This window comes from Pseudopipra pipra, chromosome Z (assembly GCF_036250125.1).
Source record: "Pseudopipra pipra isolate bDixPip1 chromosome Z, bDixPip1.hap1, whole genome shotgun sequence".
Taxonomy (NCBI): Eukaryota; Metazoa; Chordata; class Aves; order Passeriformes; family Pipridae; genus Pseudopipra; species Pseudopipra pipra.
The window spans coordinates 46,901,407-46,909,497 of NC_087581.1; the positions used below are offsets into that span (position 1 = coordinate 46,901,407).

At 37.1% G+C, this 8,091-nt stretch overlaps 1 long non-coding RNA gene across 1 annotated transcript; it reads left to right on the forward strand.

Annotated features, from left to right (window-relative positions):
• The first annotated feature begins 3,239 nt into the window (after positions 1 to 3,239).
• Positions 3,240 to 7,479, forward strand: LOC135406916 (uncharacterized). The gene is made up of 3 exons (XR_010426578.1): positions 3,240 to 3,689; positions 4,146 to 4,336; positions 5,041 to 7,479. It is a non-coding gene; the product is annotated as an uncharacterized LOC135406916 (long non-coding RNA).
• The last annotated feature ends 612 nt before the right edge of the window (positions 7,480 to 8,091 follow it).

Consider the following 8,091-nt stretch of genomic DNA (forward strand, 5'->3'; position numbering starts at 1 on the left):
AAAGAGAAGGATAGAGTCAGTTCATTAGAAATTTTTTATCCAGAAAGCTTTCCCTGTGAGATTTTTATATTTATTTAAGTGTATGCTGCATCAAAGTTCTATCAGAAATATCTAAACGTAATTTTGCCACCTTAGGGAACAAAGACATCCTCTTTAGATGCAGATCACTTTCCTATATATGCTATTATTTTTGATTTATACAGCCTGTGATGATAGCTCTGTTAGAGATTCTGAGTAACCCAATTAAGATTATACAGTAGTTGGCTTTTTACATTTCCTTCAGTAGCTGTACATAAAGGTCTTTATTTACAACTCAGGAAATGGATTAAAAGGTTCTTTGGTTCACGTCTGTTCACCATTTTTTAGTGATATTAATAGCCTCTTGCATTTTAATAATGTAAACATTAATTCTAAAGAAGTACTGTAAGGACTTCTGTGGATCCATAAGACTTTCTCCCCAGAGCTCTCTGTGAAGCCATCTTCAAACTTAGATTCTTCTTTAGATCCCATACTGTTGTGTATGATTTGTTCTGACTAAGCTGCCACAGTAATGAATATTTGAGGTAGGTCCAGTGTTTTCCATCATGTTTAAAATAATATACTGAAAGTTCAAGGGCACAAAACATATAAAGGCTTCACTTTCGGTGAATATTTGCTGAAATATACATTATGCTACATATTTAGTTCCACAGATCTGTATGATTTATTTAGACTTATCTCTTTGTACATTATTTTTACTTATTAGTTCTGCCATAATATGTTTTCACTGAAAGGATTTTTAAGATTTTGATTTTTGGAAAATGCTCCACTGCAGTTTTAGTAGACAATAAGGACTCTGTGTATGATGTGCACATTTCACATTGTGAACTCAAAAATGAGAAAAGTAAAATGTCATGTCACACAAAACAGCAAAACCAGATAACCTTGTTCTAAATGTACTTTTCTCAATTTTATTTTCCCTCTCCTGCTAACAAGCTAATCTCTAATATAGCACACATTGCAGTGACACTACATTGGCAAATACCTCAGAGAGAGGCCATCTATTTTTGTATATACCAAATCCATTTGATATTGATGTAACAAGACGCAACAAGAGAGCAACTTTGAGTCATAGAAGAGACTTTCACTATAGAGATACAAATTTGAATTTAGCAGAGGCATTCACTTGACAACTCCAGGGAATTTATTTTTTTCTGACCATTTTCTTTCTACCCTGGAAGAAAAATGTTTCTAAGTTTAAAAGTTCCTGATGGATGCAATGAGCAAAGGATGATTTCAAAATGTAAATGTAGGTTAACTGTTGTCTGATACTTAGCTTTGCTGTGCATGAATCTTCTCATCAGGGATATATGCCTCATTCTCTGTTGCAACGTAAATGCATTCATGCTGAAAGAAAACTTTTTCTGCCTGTGGAATTAACTCTCTCTCTGAAATTGAAAAATATGATAGAATGTTTGATATTTCTGCAATAATCCTGTATTACAAGGAGTGTATCAGCTTCACAGGTGTATCTTATATTTTAAGAGGGATAGTGTTTTCCAGTGGAATTTTAATTTACTAAGCAGATACAAATTATAACTCCCAGGCCCTTTGAATTTTCATCATTTTGTTGAAATTAGTAATTCACTGACGCTATATGATAGATAGGTAACTAACTCCACGTAGTCATGTGTCCTACTTCATCTGTTGTGACCAGAGAGTTGATGTCTTGAGAAAAAACACAGTTTAGTACAATAGGATTCCTTTAATAACAAGGGCAATAATGGAAAACTGACAGAGAAGCCTATGAATGATCATTTGTGACTCTTCTCACAAGTAAATATTAGTAAATACTAGAACTATAAATACTAGTTTACGAATGTATGCAAGATAAAAAGTGAAAGATCATTACCTGTGAAGAAGTTTCAAGATAAACTTAGTAATGACTTTTTCTCATTGGAAGATTTGAGATCTATTCAGTGATACAGTCTGTGATATTAAAGTATATAGGTCACCCCATGCCTCTCTTAAAATGTCATGGGTAAACTGATATCAGTAAAATATTGCACCAAATGTAACTCTTTTATTCCTTAAGACTCTAGGTAGATTGGCAAAGGATTTTAGATGAAGTAGCTTTTATGAAAGCTCTTTAATGAAGTACAGGATTTACAGAGTTAAGATAAATGGTAAGGTGCTGAGATATGTCAAACTATAAGATAAAATACAAATTATGTGTACGAGGAAAAAAAAATCTTCTTCCTTGATTCTTGTTTATAATTGGAGAAACCTTATCTTATCTACCACTTTATAGGTTTCTTTTTTAAATGGTGTATCTCTTTTTATATATCTCAGTGCCATTCATTCATGGCTAGGCTTCGCAAACAAAGATTTAGGAAGACTCTATCCAGAGGTGTTTTAGGCACTGGAGAATCAATACATTTTGTTTTCCCTAGTTTGACTTGTTCCCAGCCCTATTTAATGGCTAATATGGAAATTCTGTGGAAGTGGCTGGATGGGTCGAAAAAGGATAGAAAGGAATGGAGTATATTGGACTTGTGCCTGGGAATAGCACAGCTAGTGGTGGGAAGATCCGCTGAGCCATGTAATGACACCAAGCTCCACAGAAATTGTATAATCTCTCTTTCCTCCCCATCTCTCTCATCCTGCTACCAGCGCAGGACCAGATACTGAGCAAAATTGTTTGTCTGAATGTAGAGTCACTTCAAACTTACTGATTTGTGTTTGCAGAGTATCATGATACTACATGACCTGTCTGTGATAAGGACTTTTTCCAAATTTAAATATTATAAAGACTTACTAAACACTCTGCAATAGCAAAAACTGTGTAATTTGAACAGAAAAGTGATAAAAGATTAGCATGAGGAACATTAAATATTCAGAGTTGTGGCAATGGGTTTAAGGCAATCAAGGCAACACTGAGAAAGTTCCAGGCAAAAGTGCTAATATTCCAAAAAGTAAATAAGAAGCATAGAATTGCTTGACAACACAAGTTTTCTTATAAAAAAATAATTGTACAAAACCTAAACATATTTTCAAACAAAGATCTGTTTTTCTGTTCTGAGAAAAAAAACTCTTGTGTTACAAAGTGGGAAACAGTAGTCTGTACTGTGACCATGAAATAGAGATAAAGACAGGCTGACACAGTATTAACACAATTTTTACCACCCCTGGGGTCCTTCCACATCAAATCAGAAGAAGAAAAACCATCAGGGCGATAGCTAAAGTCTCTCCCTCATTGGGGTATCGAGAAAGGGGTCTTCTGAATCCCTACCAGCTCCTTGGCCTCTGCCGAGGTCTCCTTCTGGACTGCAAAGGAACATATGTTTTACCAGATCTTCATCACGAATTACAGGGAGTCAGCTTTTGAGTCCTTTCTCCCCCGGTTCATGAAGGTTCCTCCCAGAGAGTAAGATGTCCACTCCTGCTCTCCAGGGTACAGGGTTTCTGGGTTTTGCTCAGTCTTTATACCCCAAATAGTTTTCACCAAAAGTCCTTACCCAGAAAAAGCCTGCTTGGTTTGGCTTCTCTCTGTTTCAGCTGCTGCAGCTTCAGCTCAACTTTCACATGTCACGGGGAGGTATTCCTCCCTCCCACATTCCTCCTTCGGTTTTCGGCTGCCCCTGTCCAAACCCACGAGGGCACTTCCAAGCCCCTCGGCCTGTCTCCGTGTTTCTCCAGTCTCAGCTCGGGTCGCTCCCTCCTCCACCATTGCGTGTGGGGGAAAGTGGCAGCGAGACTGCTTGAAGTCTTTTTCTCATCCTCTGCCTGGAATTCTTCCAGCTCTGCATGATCTCTGCTGCTTCTGCAGCTCCCGGGCCACCCCTTGGCCCATCTCTGGCTTGGCTCCAATGCCATGCCTGCCTGCTGGGATGGGGGGCCTAGCTCCAACCCCCTGACTGGCCTCTCAAGTGCACACCACTGCCTCTCCTGGGCAGTGGGGGGAAAAAACTCCTTAGCCTTTGGCCACAGGCACCCAGTCCAGTTATAATACTGTTCTGGGCTCCCCTGCAAGCCGGCCGGAGGGGGAAAGAGGGGGGGAAAGAAGGGGGGAAGAGGGTCCCCCCACCAGGGGCCTGCAGGCCTCTCTCCTCTCACCTCATGGCTTCCATTCTCTCTCTCTCTCTCTGCCAACAACTTCCTTCCAGCTGTTGTAATATCCTAATTTCACAGGGGCCAAACACAGCTCTGATTGGCCCCTCATCGGAAACTCACCTGGACCAACCACTTCCAGCCTCTCCGGGGGGGTGGCTCAAACCACAACACACTTTAGTTACTGGAGCCAAAATTAACCAAAAGATCTTTCACATAAGAGCCAATTTCTATGGCAACTAGAGAGGTATGGTATGAACAATATTAGTAAGTGTATAAGGAAAAAGATAACCAGCAATCTTGGTGTTCATAACACTAAAGTTAAATGTAGTCTTTCAGTTGAATTAGTAGGAATTAGCTCAGGGTTTTAATTTTGTACTGCACAAATTTTAGGCATAATCTGAAAAACTGCTTTAAATTCATAAGGAAATCTTAACATTTGAGATCTTAGGCAGTTAGCAGTAAATTAGAAGGCATTTACTTTGGTAAGGAAGTCAATGTTTTCTTATGTCTCTTTTTAAAACTGTTTGTGAGCTTTTAAACAGGAGCAGTGTATGCAAATACAAAAATCCAAACTGAAAAAAAGACACAGAACCATAGGAAGATAACTTATTCATTGTATGAGCAAATATTAAATAACCAATTCAGTCAGTTATTTGAATTTATAATGAATTAAGAAAAAATTGCTAGAATTAAAAGGTTGACTGGCAGAGGGAAATTATACTTTGTTAGTTTTGCTATGTACGGAATGATAGGTCTGACTTCAGAATGTAGTGCCAAGGGATATTCTGGAAGGCTAAAATAAGACAGGGCACCACATATATCAAGGGAAATTTAGCGGTTAAAGAATTGAAACTGTCAATGGCTAAAAAATATAGTGAATCATTCTTCACTGAGCCAGAGGCTAGAAGACCTAATGAGCTAATAATAGCGCACATTTCACACCCACAGGACAAGGGAGACATCAGAATGACACAGCAAGATAAAGAGGATTGAAAAAGTAACATGACTGGGATCATATGTGATTAAAACATCTTGTCATTAATTGTGGAAAATGATAGAAATGTTTTCCATGGTGGAAACAATATGAAAACGTGATTGTGTTTCAAAACACTGTATGTCCAGATACAGATTGTAAAAAGATTTTATCACTTTGTTTTGCTGCCCTTTTCATTTTTTGCCTCAGAAAGAGAAAATTGCTGGAAGAAATGCTTCCTGAATAGAAATAAGTAACATAGTACCAAATTCCTATATAGAACACTCCTGAGTGATGCAATTGTAAATTGAAAGACTAACAAAATAAGTAGTAGCAAACCATCAGGGAAGAAAACTGAGGAAATTTTGGGGGTCAACCAAAGACATCTGCTTTTCTATATAATAAAAAAAAAAAAGTTACGTTTAGTATTAGTTCTATTCACGTTAGACTCAGCAGATGTTAACTGGCTTTTGACTATATTGAGACTTCTACCAAGTAAACATAGCAAGGTCTGGTCTGTGTTTCAGTGGTATCTATTTCAAATACTCTTTGGAACATTAATCTTTCTGGGAAACCTTGGATGAGGTGGGAACAGCAGCAACGGCACTAGGTATTTTCAGCCTGACAGCCCACCCACCAACTGAAAGAGATGGTCAATTCTTGCCTTATATAAGGTTGCTCAGAGGAAGTCGTGACCTCAGCTGGACTGTGGACAGAGGAGCATTCAGAATACACAAAATTTACCTGCTTCTGGGGAGTGGAGGGAGAAAACAGTACAAAATTTTGGTTTGGGTTTGTTTTTCATTTAATAAAGTGAGAAAAGTAGGGCTCTAAAGGCATGTGAAAAATATATTGGGTATGAAAACAGTAATTTCAGGCAGTCATTTTTTAAAGCAGAATCAGTTAATAATCAGTTCAAAGCAGAAGGAATTAATAATCTCTGACTACTTCAGTTTCCAAGGTGATGTGAAATGTCAGCAAAACTGTCTTGATCCGATTGCAATGCACTTTTTTTTTTCGGTGTTTTCCCTCCACATCTTCTGCTCTCTGAGCCCTGTTAGACTTCCTAAATAGAGTATTAGCAATAGAGTCTGGTGTTCTTGCCAGAAGTTGTTTCACTTCAGAATGATTGAACTGGTTTCTGCACATAATAAGTAAGAAGTTTACAAACATGAAGGTGTTAAGTATTTTAATCATAAGACACTATGAGACATGTTCTTTATATGTTGAAAAATATTTACCACACAATAATTTAAAACCATTTCACATAGGAAATGTCTTCATTGCCTATGTCAATTCCTCACTTTAAAGTTTACAAAGCACCAGCTTTCATAAAATGGGTCAATAGTTTACTAGTTCAGGCAGGCAAAATTTCAGAATGTTTCATCCCAATCTCCCACCACTTTATGAACTGGCATCAGACAGTTTTAAATTATGAAAACAATATCATCTATTTGCTGATTTGCCTGGTGACATTTTGTTACCAATCCTTTCTGACTTGTAGCTTTGCTTATCTCACAGATGTTCTTATACCAGAGATTTCAGTGGGAATTTTTTTTTTCTTTTTAATTTTCAGCAAACTGATCTATCTGTCAGTGAGAAATAAGGAATACAATTGTTTCTTTAGTGGCAGTGAAATGCAGGAAGGCTAGGTATTCCCAGCAAGGGCAATTGTGATACTGAAAAACATTCAGAAACCCTTAGTGACAGGCTAGAACATTGCTTTTGGAAGATCTGTTCTATCGGGTAACTTTGCAGCCACATTTTTAGAGAAATATTTATATTGAGGTGATGAAACTGAGACTCCCATGGGCAGTTGTAGTCAATTGTCTGTTTTCTGATCTAGTTTTTAAGTGCATGTTGTTGTTCTGTTTGTATCATGTCATTTACACTATTCCCAGTTTGTATTTTCATATTATATGTCCTTGTTCCTTGTCTGAAAAAAAATGAAGTTCCTATGTCCAATTTTTAAAAGTTCTGTTTTTTTTCTCCCTAGCTGAGTTTTATCCAATTTTACCAATTTTTGCAGAGAAAACATATACAACCTAATCTCCTTTCCCTCCTTCCCTTTTTTCACTTTCTTCCTTCTTGTTTCCTTACTTCTCCTCAATTTCTTGTAATCTAAAACTGCTTAGTCTTCATCCAGCATAATAAATTCTATCTATTCTGATGAGTATTATGGGTTCATACAATTTTAGTCAAGGGTAGACAAAATAAGTGGTGATGCTCTCCTATATGACATAGTTCAGCACTAAACCACAGATGTCAGAAATCTGTGCTTAATTATTTTCCTTGTTTGAGGGATTTTTGTACTTGTATTTACACCTCAGGGACATTACCTTAACCACCAGTCAACAGTCTTTTGGAGGATGGGAAATACCCTGCTGACACTGTATAAACAACAGACTTTGTATAAACAACAGACTTTGTATAAACAACAGATTTTTTATAAACAAGTCAACAGCGTGCAGATCCACTAACTCTTGAGTGCTCCATTTTGCAAGATAGTCATAGACCAGACTAGGAATTAATCTTTCCCTTACCTTTGCTTTTTATGCACACTAAAACTTTGGCAAAAACACTCCAGCAAATGAAAACCTCTTATCTCATTTGAGTATTCTCTTCTCCTGTGGTTTTTGAGTATTCTCTTCTCCTGTGGTTGAACAATTCCTTAGAGATGACTACTAAGATGAGTTAAGCTTTGGTTGATATAACCAAGTTGATAGCCACTAGTAGATAAGGATATATCCATCTGAATAACTCACTCTTCATGTTCATCTATAGTTTATGTAAAGAAACAGAATACTCTGCTTTTCTTGTGTGGATCTACCTCTGATATATTAATTTTGTTGACAAAACTTTTCACCTCTTAGAATATTTTACTATTTGTTTCACTGTGGCTTTCATGTGTGCTTGTTTTTGAGATACTTTTCTTAGTTCCCTGAAAAGTTTTGACAAACTCTATCTATGCTTTTACATAGAAGGAAAGGTCCTTTTTGGGTGTGCTTAGAAAGAACTTGAAGTTA